The sequence below is a fragment of the Talpa occidentalis genome, unplaced genomic scaffold (assembly GCF_014898055.3).
Source record: "Talpa occidentalis isolate TD23 unplaced genomic scaffold, MPIMG_talOcc4v2.1 talOcc4.14, whole genome shotgun sequence".
In the NCBI taxonomy this organism is placed as follows: domain Eukaryota; kingdom Metazoa; phylum Chordata; class Mammalia; order Eulipotyphla; family Talpidae; genus Talpa; species Talpa occidentalis.
The window spans coordinates 59,654,442-59,670,073 of record NW_023601433.1 but is presented as its reverse complement, the minus strand read 5'-3'; the positions used below and the strand labels follow the sequence as shown (position 1 = coordinate 59,670,073).

At 37.1% G+C, this 15,632-nt stretch overlaps 1 protein-coding gene across 1 annotated transcript in view; it reads right to left on the bottom strand.

Moving 5' to 3' along the window:
* The window catches only part of CELF2 (CUGBP Elav-like family member 2), a 591,625-nt gene extending 577,771 nt beyond the window's left edge, over positions 1–13,854 (bottom strand). Inside the window, exon 1 of the mRNA XM_054695080.1 lies at positions 13,817–13,854. The gene's annotated coding sequence lies outside the window, so the exon portion shown is untranslated. The remainder of the gene's footprint in view (positions 1–13,816) is intronic.
* Between the last annotated feature and the right edge of the window lie 1,778 nt (positions 13,855–15,632).

Sequence of the window (15,632 nt, the reverse complement as noted above, 5' to 3'; positions counted from 1 at the left end):
ATTGTTCCTGGTTGGGCCATTACATCCTATTTCACTTTCATGGAAACGAAGTATCATTCTTTAAGCCTAGGAATTTTGCTAACTTCAAATTGGGAACAAAAGTTAAAAGGGAAGGGAAGGAGCTGTGAGAAATAAAAATAAACAAAACAGAATTTTGAGAGCAAAAAATGCTAAGAAATTCGGCAAAGATTTGGAAGAAGGACAGAGGAAACTGGTGATTTCTTTTCAAAAGAGTTCCTACACTCTGGGCCTACATTCCTTCTGAATGTTAATTACAGTCTTTACCTTGGCATTTTGCTCTCATATCAGGGAAGCAATTACTGGCCTAATTCAAATTCATAGCAGCCATTAACAATGAACAAACAGATACATTATTTTAATTCCATTTGCTGCTTGCTTTCTGCTGATGTATTGACCCATGAAGCTTTGACTGGATGTCCTGTAATTGGCATTTGGCAAAGGTTGTTATCATCATCGTCCTTTTCATATATGAGTATTTATTAAGCATATATTGCATATATAACACCTTGCAAGGAGAGACAGCTTAAAGACCACAGGCCAGAAATAGTCTTTGCCTTTATAGAGTTTATGTAAGGATGCCTTCATTTTTTAGACAAAAATTTAGCCTCTGTGCGTGTGTGTGTTTGGCAGGGTCAAGGTGAATACCAGTATGCGTATAGGATTATTATTTCTTAAATATCACTTTAAATATTCTCAGTATATTATTTCAAATCAATATGTTAGACTTAATACTTGACTGAGTAATACAATTTATATCAGACTCCAAGGCAAGATCTCACCATGAGATACAGTTCATGAAAGAGCAGAAAACAAGTAGCTTTAAAATGGAATCATCTATAACCCTTTACCTATGATTTCCTCTGCTTTCTTAAGTAATGAATTTTCTTATCATGAAATCCTATAATTTTCTCTTTCCTATTAGTTTTGCATACTGGCATGATTTTTGTTATGATTGAATTTGGAGGTATTTTATATATGTCAAGCCATTTGTTTGCTTTCCTTCTTCAGGATCATCTAACATCATTGTCTTGTGTCCAAAGACATTAGCCCTCACACAAGTATGGACAGAAAGAGCATCCAGATTCCTTAGCACCTCAGCACCACGACAAACCCACACACTGTAGGCAAGTCATTCACCTTCTTGGATCTCTTTCCTCATCTGTAAAGCAAGATGATGGGGTTGTAGAATGTTTTCTGTGTCTGTGATTTTATTTATATATTTACTTGAACAACGTTCATTACAGTATCTAAACATGATCTTGTGTTTCTCAGTTTGTGGACTAGGCCAGTGCTAGGAAATATCTTTCAATAGGAAAATGTTATTTAACAATACACAAATGTTTCCTGTTTTATGTCCTCTGATTTTGGTTTCCACTTCAAATATTGTGTTTTCATGATTTTGTTCCCTCAAGTTAGCTCCAAAAGCATAAAAGGTAAAATTATATCTATACCCTTATTTATGAGCATGTATTTAGATTTCTAAAGATTAGGTCTAACCCTGAAGTTTGCTAGGGTCTAACAAGTAAAAATTTTGATGCTTAATAATACCAGTTGATTTAAACTAATAATCCAAGCCTTATTTAAATCAATGCATCAATCTGCATTGCACAATGTTTACTATTAGGAGGAAATAATTGAGAGGCATCATTTTGTTTAATAGTATCATCCAATGCAGGGATTCATGTATACCAGCCTTGATAGATGGTTATCCAGTTTGCTTCTGCTTCACCATGACCAGATGATGACAGATTCTTGTGGTGGGTCATCTATAAAGGTGACAAGCTCTGACAGTGAAGAATTGTTTTCTCTACATGAATCAAAAGTCCTATCTCTTGTGCTACACTTTATTCCTTAATTTTATCTCTAGATGAACAGGGATATATTTAACATTATCACCATTCAAGTATTTAATGATAGCTCTCATTTCCCCATTATCCGACATTAACTTCATTTGATTGATCATCTTTTCGTATCTTAAATAAAGGAAATAAACCTATTTCCTCCTGCCTGACAAAATCAAAAGCTAGTAGTATCAGATGCTGAGGCTTTTGCTGACACTTAGCAAAGTGTCTGGAGATTGAGGGTGTACCTCAATTAAACTAAGGGAATTTAAAAGAGTTAAAAGTGGTTCATCCTGATTTCAGAAGGGGAATAGGAGGGGAAATCCAATGCATTTTTAGAAGAGAATATGAGAATCCCAAACTAACTCTTTTGATCTCTTTAATGCTAAGTAAGTAAATGAGAAGTTTGTGGCTCCACTTTGGATTATTGTGCATAATTGAGGTGGAGTTTCTTCCTCCTGTAACACTGTAGCCCCTACCCCCCTCCAAAATACACACCTTAAATCAGTCTTTTATTTCATAACAGGAAGTTAATGTTCTAAATGCAGAAATTTCAGAGAATTATCCCCATTGCTAAGGAAAAGTCTGACATTGAACTTTCGAGATTTTCCAGGTTCACACAGAGGAAGCAGACTCCTGTTCTATAAAGAGTTCTGTTCTATATAGTGCTGAGGGACAGGAGAAAGAAAAAAATGGGTCTCCCACATGCACACAGCTTGAGAGTGTCACAAATTTAATCTGACTTAATGTTCATTCATGTAAGAGTCTGGAAAGGAATTGGGGTTGAATGGATAGAAGGGCAAAGAGAAGGGAAAAATATTATATATAGCTTCTTCATGACAACTGGGATGGTCGGGAGGGGTCATTTCCATGGGAATGCTGACACTGTTTTACCATTAAATATTATGAACATCATTAAGGGAATGTGCTGGTTTCCAATATACATGATGTACCAGGGTGGACAGAGAGCAGGTTGCGGAAGAAAGCAGTGTGCCTGCCTGGAAGTTAAGTCAGTCAGGACTATTCAGCAAGAGTCTTGCAGAGAAACTGGAGACTTCTCCACTGACATGGATGCTGATCATCAGCCATTTAACTTTTCAGCTTGAAATAAAGTACCCCTTGATGTATGTTTGATTATTAATTATTATGTTATTGTTCATAATTTCTGAATAGTAATAACATGTTTAATAAAAATCTGAGTTACAATAATGAAAATCATTTGGATAATTTCAAGTATTTCAACCTCCTGAGGACTTCAATTTGATTTCTAAAATACAGTAAAAACTTACTAATTCAGATTAATGACAGAAAGCCCCATTGTGAATTACCAGGTTTTGCAGATGAGTGGGTATGCAAACAGACAGGGAAAAATCAAGGAACGTAAATCGCACAATATGCTATATCCATTTGTTTTGACAATGGTGGTTCAGACTTAATAGTCCCTGATAAAACTTTCCTGTATATCAGTAAATGTATTGTCGCTTGTTTCATAAAGATAATGAAGTCTTGGTAATCAGAAATCTCACTATAGAACTCAGACATTAAATCTTTGCTTGGAGATAGCTTTGGGACTGCAGGGGGTTTCAAATAATTGTCTGGCTTACAGAGTACTGAAGTGAGAACGATGGAAGTTCTTCTATAAATGCACAGTGAGGAACAGAGGTAAAAGGATATTTTAATCCATCTTTGGGTTGCCATTTAGTGTTGCTATAATATTTTTTCCTCCACAATCACAGATATTTCAAGGCAGAGAGATCTCATCCATGTTGTCTTACCCAATCCCCTGTCTACTATTTACTGGATTAAGATTTTATGATTTTTCCTTTAAGAAAGAAGGTCCAACTTAATTAATTGCATGCAATTCTTTCTTGTCTGAGAAAGGGTTTTTTTGTGCTGAGTGGGACCCAGCCTCAGGGGTAATGGTGGGATTCAGAATCTAATGCATCTGAAATTTTATTACCCATCATTTTCTATTATCTCCTTCTTTTTTCCCTTCTATTAATCTTGATGAATGGTTCTCAACCCTGGCTGTCCACTGAACCACCTGGGGAGCTATTTGAAAACATCATTCCCCATCTGCAGACATTCTGCCTTAATTGATGATTGAGAGCCATTGAGAGACCACTGATAGTTGAAAGGACCCACACAAGGCTACTTTTTTGTGCTCAATCTTTGGTATTGTATCCTATGTCCTAATAGTGCCACAACAGTGAGAATCAGTCTAGATTCTGGGGTAGGAAAATTTCTACTCCTGGTCTGGAGTAGAAACGTGAGCCTTGGAATCAGCATGCTGGGTTTAAATTCTTACTCTACCACCTAGTAGCTGTGTTATGAACTGAAATTTACTTAATGCCTCTGTGCTCAGGTTTCCTTACCTGTAAAATATGGATAATGAAAGTTGATACACATGAACTATTCAGAAAAATTCTCAGCACATGACAAGAACTGTACATGTGTTAGTTTTTATTCCAAGGGATCTGGAAGCAGGGAGAGAGGAGCAAAAAGTATCATATTTTAATACTTGTAAGTTCTGAAAAGATTCAGCTGGGGCCCCCTAGCCGACAGCGAAATTGCTGAAAACTGTCAGGCAGGACTGGAAGAACATCTACCCTTTTGGTAGATGGCAGAAATGGTCTGGATACAGAGTGAGTTTTTATAGGATCTTTCATTTTGTACCTGTTTCGGGGAAGAAAACTTAGATAAGGGCCAGGGAAATTAAGTTACTTTAAAGAGAGCTATACCAAGTTCGAACATTTTCTCCTTCTCTACCAAAATGAGATAGTTTACAGCGGTTAAAACAAGTTCTTAAAAATCCTTGCTTATCTGCGAATAGAACTATTATAGAGATGGATGTTTGGTTTAAGATGTTCTATCGACACAACTACAGTAGTCTCCCCTTTCCCCTGGGGGATATAGACACTACAAGACCCCTAGTGGATGCTTGAAACAGCACATAAGTAGAATAATTATAATAATATACTATAATACAAGTTATAGGAATGTGGTCTCACTACTTTTCTTTCAAAGTATCTTACTGTAGGTGATATTTTGGACTTCAACTAGCCATGGGTAACTGAAGCTACAAAAATCAAAATTTTGATTAAGGGGAGATTATAATATAGTGATTCATTTGGGCTAATGGCTATGGAAGGGGGGATCCTCAGCAAGGTTAACCTCAGAGATTCATAGATGATGATACAAAAGATACCAGGAAAGTATAAAGGAAATTTCTGACAAGAATAAAAAATTATGCATACCACTATCATTCTTCTTTCTTAAGTTAAACCTAAATTTATTGAGAATTTGTAAATTGCCCATTTTGTGAAATTTCCCCTTTTAGTGGCAAAACTTACATTTGGGGTCTCTCCTTCCTATTTCATATCTTTATGTTTCAAGCCAGGCAGGACTCAAGGAATAGAATACAAGTTTAATACTAGGCTAAGCAAAAACCAATTAGAAAAGCAAATCTGCTGCTCCCCTCAAAATTCAAACATTGTCTATTCCTAAATTCAAGTCCAATGACTTTTAGATTGTCTGTTATTTGAGATATCTGTACAGAATGTCCTTCAATTACCAAGTCTAATTTGGAGTTGACTGCAAATTTAAGCACTTTTAGGCAAAGTTCATGAGTTATTCAGACTAAATTTGATTCATTTATACAGTATTTCTCAGGTGAAAGTGGATAGCTAGGGACGCACCTAAGTTTAGAGCAGAGGAAAATTACAGTGTGAGGGATTTTGCAGAGGTCCCTAAGTGGACCTCAGTCAAAATGGAAATCGGGATGTGGCGTTTCTCACCTCTTGCCTGTCCTGCCTCTTGCCTTGCCTCCTTGCTGCTTGTATCTGCTCCTGCCCTTACTCCCTTTCTCTTCTGCAGGAACACAGAGGAGGGAGGGTGAGCTGGTTATAGCAATGTTTACACATATTATGTCTGTGTGCAAACCCATATTGTGCACATCCTGTGAATGCCAGGAGATCCTGGTATTTGAACATAATTGAAAGAGTGCATGCTAATTTGGACCTGTGACAGCACCGTAACCAAGATTTACTGTTGTGAATGGTTGACAACTTAGCTATTGGGTGAAAAGAGGGTGATGGGAATCTGATTTGATAGGATGACCCTTTCTGACATGTGAACAAAGAAACCTGCATATCTATTTTTAACCAGACTCTGGAGACTTCCAGTAATTGACATTTGGAGCTGAGACTCAGACTTGTCCCAGTTCCTGGGGATATTTGCATCTTTTTTTCTATTTGGGATTTGTCTGTCTAATCCTTCTGAGTAGGTTAGGAAAGATGCATAAGTCTCTGCATAGGCAGAGGCTCAGAGAAGAAGTGTTCCTGCTGCAGACTCTCACTGCAGCTGCCTGCCTGTTCTCGGGAAGGAGTTTCAAATCTGGAACCTCACGTTTGCCATTCCAGAAAAAAGCAAAAACTGTTTTGAGCTTTTTATTTATTTATTTTTTGGAGCTTTTTATAAGTTGCTATACCTGTGTGCTACTGATAAATCTAAGTCTCCCTATTGTGACTTTTTAGGAAAAAGGGAGACACTAATATTAGATCCTTGAGTTGAGGAACAACAGAAGGAATAATAAAGCCACAATTTGGTGTTTGGAGCTTCGTGCAATCTTTCCTCACACACGATAGTGCTCAGAATATATTATAAAGTCTGAATTTAGCTTTGGTGTCATCCCTTTGTTTCCCTAGTCCTTCCTCATGGTGTCCACTTTGTCCATGCATATTCCTATATTGGGGTTTCATTCTGTCCTTCCTAAACAAGCCTCTTCCCATGAAAAGATTCAATGACTGATCCACACTGACACAAAGCAATAGATGGGGTTCGTGTGCTACTTCATAGAATTTTTTTTCTTTTTCTTTTTCCCTTTCTTTTACTTTTTTTCTGCTTTTGCTTTATATTTAATCATTTTACTAGGGGCAAAGTCTTTAAGTCTTTGTTTCATTACTTTAGATAGTTAGTAGGACCCATAGCTTCCATTTAAGGTGGAGGTCGGATTTTTTTTCTAGAACTATTGAAATGTAAGCATTTAAGGTATTGAGATGTCATTTCTATAGTATATTAGGACAAGTCTCCCCTAAGATGAAGGTGAGGGTGTAAAATGTAGAAAATATTTTGAAGATACCATTCTATTCTTCACAATCAATTGCCAGAGAGGTCATTTAGAAAACATAAATCTCTTCACTTCAGCTGGAAGCCAGAAGCAGTTTATCATGGCTTTTAGAATAAGAACCCAAATCCTTAAGATGGTCAGCAAAGCGCCAAGAGATTACAGCCGTCCCTGGCCACCCAGCTCCCTCTTGCTTTCTGAGCTCCAAAGACAGGGGCTTTTTTCTAGCTCTTCAAACTTGCAAGCCCTTCTGCCTCAGGCACAACCAGTGTGCCTGCTACTCCTCTGCCCTGCCTCCCACTTCCTCTAGAACCCCCAACCTGTCAATCTATCATGAGTGCTGCAAACAGTCTTCAGCCATTGGAGTAAATATCCTTTCCTCAGGGAATGCTTTGATGGTTAGTTCCTATCCCTTGTTACTTACTCTCTTCTAATCCAGGAGACAATGTGTAATTTGTATTTGGGCTGCTCACCACTGATATCCCCTTTCTAGCACACTGCCTGGCTCCTAGGGTGAAATAAAAAGTGGTTATCCTTAGGGCTAATACCTAGATTACAAAGCATGACATCCAAGCAGGTGCCCATCCAAAGGTAAAGATATGGAGATTGAGCCCATTGTGGAATCTCCAGTTCCTTTCAGATTCTACATAGTTATCCCAAATCAGCAACTACCCCCGAAGGCTCACATGTAGTGAGCCCCTCCCAAACAGAGGGAGACTATATCTGTGAAGTCTCTGCACAGGCTCAAGCCTGCACTCCCTCTGCTCACCTGTGACTATGCAGGTGCTTCTTTCACCAACTCTCTCCTCTGCAGGGCAGCAGCCTCCTGCCTGCCTGTGACCCGTACCATGCCGAGGCTTCTCTTCACTGACCTCCCTCAGCAGAGGCTGTTCTCAAGGCCGCCCACCTGCAACCATGTAGTCCTCTCTTAACAAACCTGTCCCGTGGGGGCAGCTCTTCCTGCCCGCTTGTTTCTATGCAATTGTCTTTTCCTCTTCTGTCCCTTTCCCAACCTGCTCTTTAAATATTAAAAAAAGGGGAGGGTTATCATGTGAATGAGTGTATCTATGGGACTAACAAATTATAGTGAAACCCTGAAGTTTTGTAAAACTCCTATCCTGACTGAATAGTGATTATTATGATAGTTAATTTAGTAATCAGAAAGAAAATAGCTGAGATGAAGTTGTCTTCATAATGTACTATTTGCTTTGGTAAGCTGGATATGTTTGTGTGCATATTTACATGTAAATGAATGTGCAGCATAATTGGGCTAATACTTCATCTCCCAAAATGTTTTGCATCTTCTAGGTTACTTGCTCTTCAAAAAATCTCTATAAACTGGTTACCAGAGTGGACTGAAGGGGAGGAAGATGGTGGTAGGGTGAGGAAGGTGATAGGTTTGTGGTCTTGGAGAAGTGGTGGGGGAGGAGAGTAGCAAGCCTACTTGTGGAGGAGGAAGAAGTTGTACCCCCCAAATTATAGTTATATAAATGAAAGGCAAACCAATAGAACTTGAAGAAAAAGTTCTCTATTTTTTGATGACATTATAAGTTTGCAAAGCTGTTTTGTGTTGGTGGGTTCCTGTGATAACAAGCAAGAACCTTTCCACTTGGAAAGTCCAAGTGGAAGAGAAAATGAAAGTGGTGTATGCGGTGATGCTAGGGCATGAGAGGTTGAACAGGTCTAGCAGACACGCCCATCCCATCAGTGGTTACTGTGAGTAATTTAAGGATGGAATGAAAATATTAATTTTTCATGCAAAAAATATCTATGAGAAAAGTAAGACATTTTATATAAGTATATTATGTGTAGAATAGTAAGATATCTTACTATATACCTTATAGTATATGTATATATATTAGTAGGTATATGTATTAGTATATAATAGACAGTTTAATATAGCAAATATCCACTATAGCATATATTAGTAGATAGGAACATTAGTAGATAAGAGTGCATATATTACATATATACTAGTTTATTAATATATAATTTTAGTATGCAAACTTGATAGATTTTATGTATACAAATTAACCATCATATCATATATGTGATTTAAGTACATTATATGATTTAGAAAAAACAAATGCAAAGGGTTTACATGCTTGAATCACAAGTTAGAATGGAAGAAATGATTTTGCTATATGACTCTCTGAGAAGGCCTATTGCTCCTTTTAGCAGTTAGCAGAAATTCCCATATATTCTAACTTCTGTGATCATTTTTTTCCCTCTCTCCTGCTTCAGGTAACAAATTGACAGTGGATTGGGGAGTGTAAATGTTGGGGCAATAGAAATTATGTAAATGTTGCATTCCAGCAAGACAAATTTCTGCCCCTTGAGGTCTTTTAAACAGCATTAATTCTAGAAATTAGATATAAAATTTAACTTTTTCATACTAATAATGATTTCATAAAGAAAAACTCATTAGTAAAGGTGACAAATATGAAGTTCTATTGAACATTTAAATTCAAGAATCTCAGTGAATGCCCCAGGGAGATATTTACCCAGCCAATGACTCTCTGATGTTATTAAGAAGTAATTTATTCAAGAAAGTCTCCATTCATGAGTTTACATAAGAACAATATCTACTTTACAAAGGCTTGTGTTCTCAGTATAGCACATACCTAATTTACAATGACTTTTGGTTAAAATTTTCATTAGGTTGGTTCAATAGTATTTGATAATTTTAATTCAGTTTTATGAGATCCCAGGTTCCCATTTATAGGAAGAGAAAATGAATGCAGAGGAAATAAATTTTTAAAGAGCAAATTTATCTCTCAAATGAGCTCTGCTAATTTCAGTAGCAAATCAGAGGTGGAGGAAAGTTAACCTTTAGTATTTCTTTGGCAGTCCTTTTGGGTATAGCTCAGGTCCAGAGCATCAGTGCTTTGCAACTATGCCAATCTGTATTATGACTCTACAAGAGACTCTTAGGAAATACTGAAATGAAAAAGGGACCCAAGGATTTAAAAATAGGATGTTTTCATGGACTTGAGGAGAGGAAAGACGCAGTGGTTGTCAGGCCACATAAATCAAGACAGGAAAGCAGAATCCAGACAGCTTCAGCTTCTGGAAACAAGGGTTTCAGCTACAGCTTCCTGAAACAAGGGTTAAGGAGCAGACCATTACCAAAGGTCAGGAAGTTAGGTAGGAAAAACATTATTCAAGCTTTAATCAAGATTATGATGTAAGGGATGATTCAGAGTCCAAACACTACAGGAAGAAAAGAGGGCCACATCACTGGACTGGTCATTGCAAGGTAGAGTGGCCCTCAGGATGTGATGGAGAGGGAGTATGACCTGCTTGATTGGAGAAGGGATGAGTTACCAAGTCTCTCTCTCTCTCTCTTCCTCTCTTTGTCTCTCTCTCTCTCTCTCTCTCTCTCTCACTCACACACACACACACACACACACACAGTTAATGTTCCTTTCAGCTACTAATTTTCCTCTTAAAGTTACCCTGATTTACCCCCCACAGTGATAACTTCAAATTTTTACCATCTAATCTGCAAATAGCATTCTAGCATAAAAACTTGCAAAGTAAAGTACTCTCCCATCTTATCAATCAATTGAAAAAACCTAATACTATTTCTTAGCAAGAAGTCCAGATTCTCACAACATCACCACCATGTTGGCAGAACTGTAAATAAAATTCCCTGGAGCAGGGGCCTGGACATTTAGCTTTTGTTCACAAAGATATGGATGAAGAGACCACAGAAAGCAATTTTTCCAGGTACACTGTTAACTTTTGAACTGGCCTCTTCTGACTCTTCAAGTAAGGGAAGAGGATTACTAAGCAATTATTCAGTGAATTTGATCAATGTAGAAAACCAAACTGAATTATCTTCCTAAATGTCAGTGTTTATTTACTAAAGTCTTGTATTTATTCTCTTCAGCTAGCTCATGCTAGTGACCTTGGTCTATCTGGAAATAGATTGCTTCACACCCAGATCTGGAGCAGTCTTTATCCATAGGAGTTCTGGGCTATAAAAGTGAGTCTCATATTTAGTTGGGATTCAAATTAACATCTGATTTTTTTTAGGTCTTGATCCCTGAGACATCATATAAATATCTTTAAAACCGAAGTCAAGAGCCCTATGTGTAAATTGTATGTGAACTATATAGTTTGTCTAAAATACATTCTGCTGGTATTAGAAGTGAATCTATACAATATATTGTGTGTGATTGTCATTGTCATAAGTTACAGTTCTATATTTTACAGTGTATAATGAAATGAGATGATAAAAGTGACATCGAGCTTTGTGTCGATTTCAGTGTCTAAATCACCCATATTATTCATCATTTGTCAGCTAAATGTCTCTTAAGTACTGTGCAAAGTTTTATGATTTAATGTTTGCCTAAAGAACTGGAAGAAATGTGTTAAGCTGCATTACTAAGAGTCAGGCTATGCTGCATAAAACCATCAGAAAGCAGATATTTGAACCAGTTTCCTGTGCATTCTGAGAATGGAAGAGGGGGTTGTGGAGTCAAAATTTGAGCTAATCTATCTACCTCTGTATCCCCCATTCCCAGAGGCTCATTAAATCCACCCTACACATGGAGCAAATTAAGAACTTACCTGCTTCCCACTATTACATTTAACTTGCTCTGACAACCCTTTCAAGCTCTTCTTTTCTCTTAAGAAATTGATATTTAGGTCTCTGTTGGCCATTTTTGTTTAGCCTCCTGTCTTAGCTTTTCTGTGACCAAAGAGAATTCATCATTATGTAGGAATCTTAACTCACAGCTGTTAAAAGCTCAGGAAAGTAGCTACCAGTGCTGTGAATATTCTATGCCTGTTAGTTTTCTTGGAGACTTGGTGGCCTATGAATATTATTTAGCTAATTTAGGAGCTTCAAAACAGGACAATCTATTCTTGTGATGGAAGGTGGCTTAATGTGGCAAAGCTCTAGTTGTTAGTTCTGATTTTTAAGCTTTCTTTTACTGAACACCCTGCCAATGGAAAGTCTTTCCAACCCTGTTGCACACACTTATCACTCACAGAACAGGTAAGAATGGACCCTCAAAAATGTGGCATCACTTTGTTTTGACTCTGCCTCCAAAAGCAGTCAGCCCTCACACTAATAGAGGAATAGGCCACTTTGTAGTATGATCCCCATGATCTCAGGAGATTGCTGAAGATCTCTTGAGGATATTTGCTGGATCACAGTTCTCCATCATCAATACTTCTCTTATTTCAAGGAATGAATACCATGCAAGATGTGAAGGTCATTACTCAGATAGTGCCCCAAGAAATTATTAATCATATCCCAAAGTGCAGGAAGTGTGCGAATATTTTTTTCTGGGAGTAGGATGCAATGAAGGTAGAAAATCTAAAAAGGTATGGAGAAAGAAGACCGAAAAATAAGGAAAAGGATAAGAAATTGAAATTCCAGTGATCCTGGAGGCACTAGTACTTAAACACCTTTGCCTTTGGCCCTCTTAACAAACTCTAAGACTTTATAGGATCTAAAATGCTTTTTGTCACCCTCTCAATTGAGTAAGGTAATACTAATATTAATAAACTCTCTTTAGTAATACGATGTACAAAAGATTTCCTTTCTCATAACCAAGAGCTACATATATGACACAAATCAGAAATACTATCCATGCGATACATATGTATTTTAGGATTAAGCAACTTTTCCTTTTTCATCTGTGCTCTAAATCTGTACCATAAGCCCCTAACAAGGTATTTTCCATTATTCTTTTATTCAGTTCATTGTATTTTGTTCCACTTGTCCCTTGAAAATTTGTCTGTCTGTAATCAGAAATCACTTCCACTCACAGTTCAGTGCACCTACTGTAGATGTGGCAAATGCTTGTTTACAGAACTGGTAATTGGATTAAAACAGTGAAAAGAAACAGAAAAGTGGAATGTTTTGAAAAAATGAAAAACACAAGCATGAAAATCAACAAAACAAAAAAGAATTATAAAGCTCTAACGAATGTAATTATAATTAATAGGAATCATTTATCAGTAATAACATTCTAGAGTCTGAGTCCTCCATATTCTACTGCAACCATATTTAAAAACTTAAGTGAAGGAGAAAAAGCATTTTCAATAGCATTTCTATGAGGATGACTTCAAAGTGCTTGATTAGTTTCTGTGTCTCTCCTGGGCTGTCTTGAAAAATAGACAGTTCATAAATCTTTACTAGAATGGGATGCAGAAATACTATAGTATGGGAAATGCCACAGTGTTGAATTATTTACAAAGGAGAATGAATTATTCTTTCAAATTTGGGTATTATTATTATGAACGCAAAATCACAGAAAAAAAAGTAAGTATGATCTCTTTCCAGAGTCTTACTGTGTGGTATGAACAAATGATATTGACACTGAGAATACATTTGTCATTGGGCATGCCACATTTTGTCAATTTGGAATGGTGGAGTTGGTTTACAGTCCATGTTTCCAACCTCAAAACTGTACCCAAGCCATAACTTTTCAAATATTTTTCCAATAACCTTATTCAAAATATTTTTGTTAAAGAAACCAACGTTTAAAAAAAAAACACTTTCCAATAAGCAAAAGCAATAGTAGTATATATAAAAATGTGAATCAAATTATCATACAGAAACACTGATACCCACAACAGGTATCTGCGACATAAATGTGATCGAAAGAAGCCGCCTATCAGACTCAATAGTAAGCCAACAAATCCAGAAGAGAAAAATCCAAAGAAAAATAGCAAAATATTTACAGACCAGAAAGCAGAAAAAGCAAAATATCAGATTAAATTCATGTGAGTAAATCAACATCACTACCTTTAAACAGGTATCATTAAGCAGTCCATTTTTAATCTGCAAAAAGAGGCGATCTCTTACCTGCCTGGCTGGATCACTCCTTCTTTAGTGCTGTGGGTCTAAGGATGAGAAAAATAGGAAGAAGTCATGAAGCACAGTCCTTTAATTTGAGAAAGATAGTCTATGCTAACATATAATTTTTAAAAATGGCTTATTTGTTTTTGTTAAAGAAAAGTTGGAATGAAAGCAATTAAGTTGGAATGAAACAATTATGGAAGTGAGATGAATATTGTGGTATTTTCTCTCATAAATTTCTCATTGTGCTCACTACCTCAAGTAAAGGCAGAAGTGAAATTTAGTTGTGGGGGACCTTTTCCGTCATCTACAGAATAAAAGGCTAGTGCTGTATTAAGTGATTTCTGATTTCTGCCACATTCATGGCAATAAGATTTTTATTAGACTTTGTCTATTATCTTGGGGATTTTAATATCTGAGGTCAACCTTTTATTTTATCCATATTGGTTGAATTGGGGGAGAGAAGAAAAATTAAGGCCTTTCTGACACAGAAATTCTATCTAGGAATTTCATGCCAGAGGATCATTATGGGAATCTGCTTGGTCTGTTTTACTTAAGTTTAAAATCTAGAACATTAACTAGTTGTGTTCCAATGCTTACTGAAACTCGTTTGTCATGTGTCACATTTTTAAGTTTTAGTCAAGCAGTAAAGCTGAGTTCTAAAACATTTTAACTGAATTTACAATTCATTTTCATGGCTACCAGTAGCGCACACTGATGAATTAGGAATAGTCTATTCTAAACAGAAAACTGAAACCCAGTTCCATAACCCCTGAATCCAGTGACCTATCTATGGGTTGGCAAACTATATACAGTCTGTGAGCCAATTCCAGCCAGTTACCTGATTTTATATGACTCATGAACTAAGAAAAATGTTAACCATTGTAAATGGTTAAAAGAAGAAGAATTAGGGCCTCCCTGGTGGCGCAGCGGTTGAGCGCTGGGCTGCGAAGCTGCGAGTGGCCTCTGCAGTTCCGGTTCGATCCCCGGCTGCTCCCCGGCCACCAGAGGAGGGTCTCACAAGGCGTGCAGACCTCTCCTGCCGCCCGCTGCTCCCCTCAGCGGTGTACTTCGGTCCTTCTGCCTGCTCTGCTCCCCACTCTGGCTCTGGTGAATTCTCTCACCCTCCTGCGCTTCTGACTACCCAGTGCTTGTATAAATAAATAAATAAATCTTAAAAAAAAAGAATTAAAATTAAGAGAATAATACTTATATAATGACTTTGATGAATTCTGTAAGTCCCTGAAGCAAATTATAGAACATAAGGATGGATTTGGAACCCCCTCCAAACTTGTAACTGGTGTCAGAAATGAGGGTAGTCTTGGGGACCCCTGGAAAAATGAAGTATAAATACATTTTTATTTTGATATACACATGCAAACACATATGCCACAAAAATAATGGTACCATTCCCTAGGACTGGGCGGTTGGTTTTTAGGATGCCAGCAAGATTGAATTTCTTGATCTGATGGTGGTTTGATGGGTACTAGCATCTAATTATTTTTTAAGCTGAGCATATACCTTTTGTGTACTCTCTTGCATTTATATTTTCCTAATATTACATTATTTTCCTAATAATATATTTTCCTAATAGTAAGGAAAAAACTCCCTACAGTGTATATCACTATAAATACACACATATACACATGTAGTGGCCAGTGTAGCAACTAAAGCATTTGGCTACACAAAACACTGCCATTCTGTCTTTAGCCTTGCTACTCAGCACTGTTACTTGTTTTTAATGAAGAAATCAGTCACTAACAGTCATTCAAGTGGTAGATTCACTTTCCTGTCTTTTCTTCCTCCAGCTATTCGCTTGACA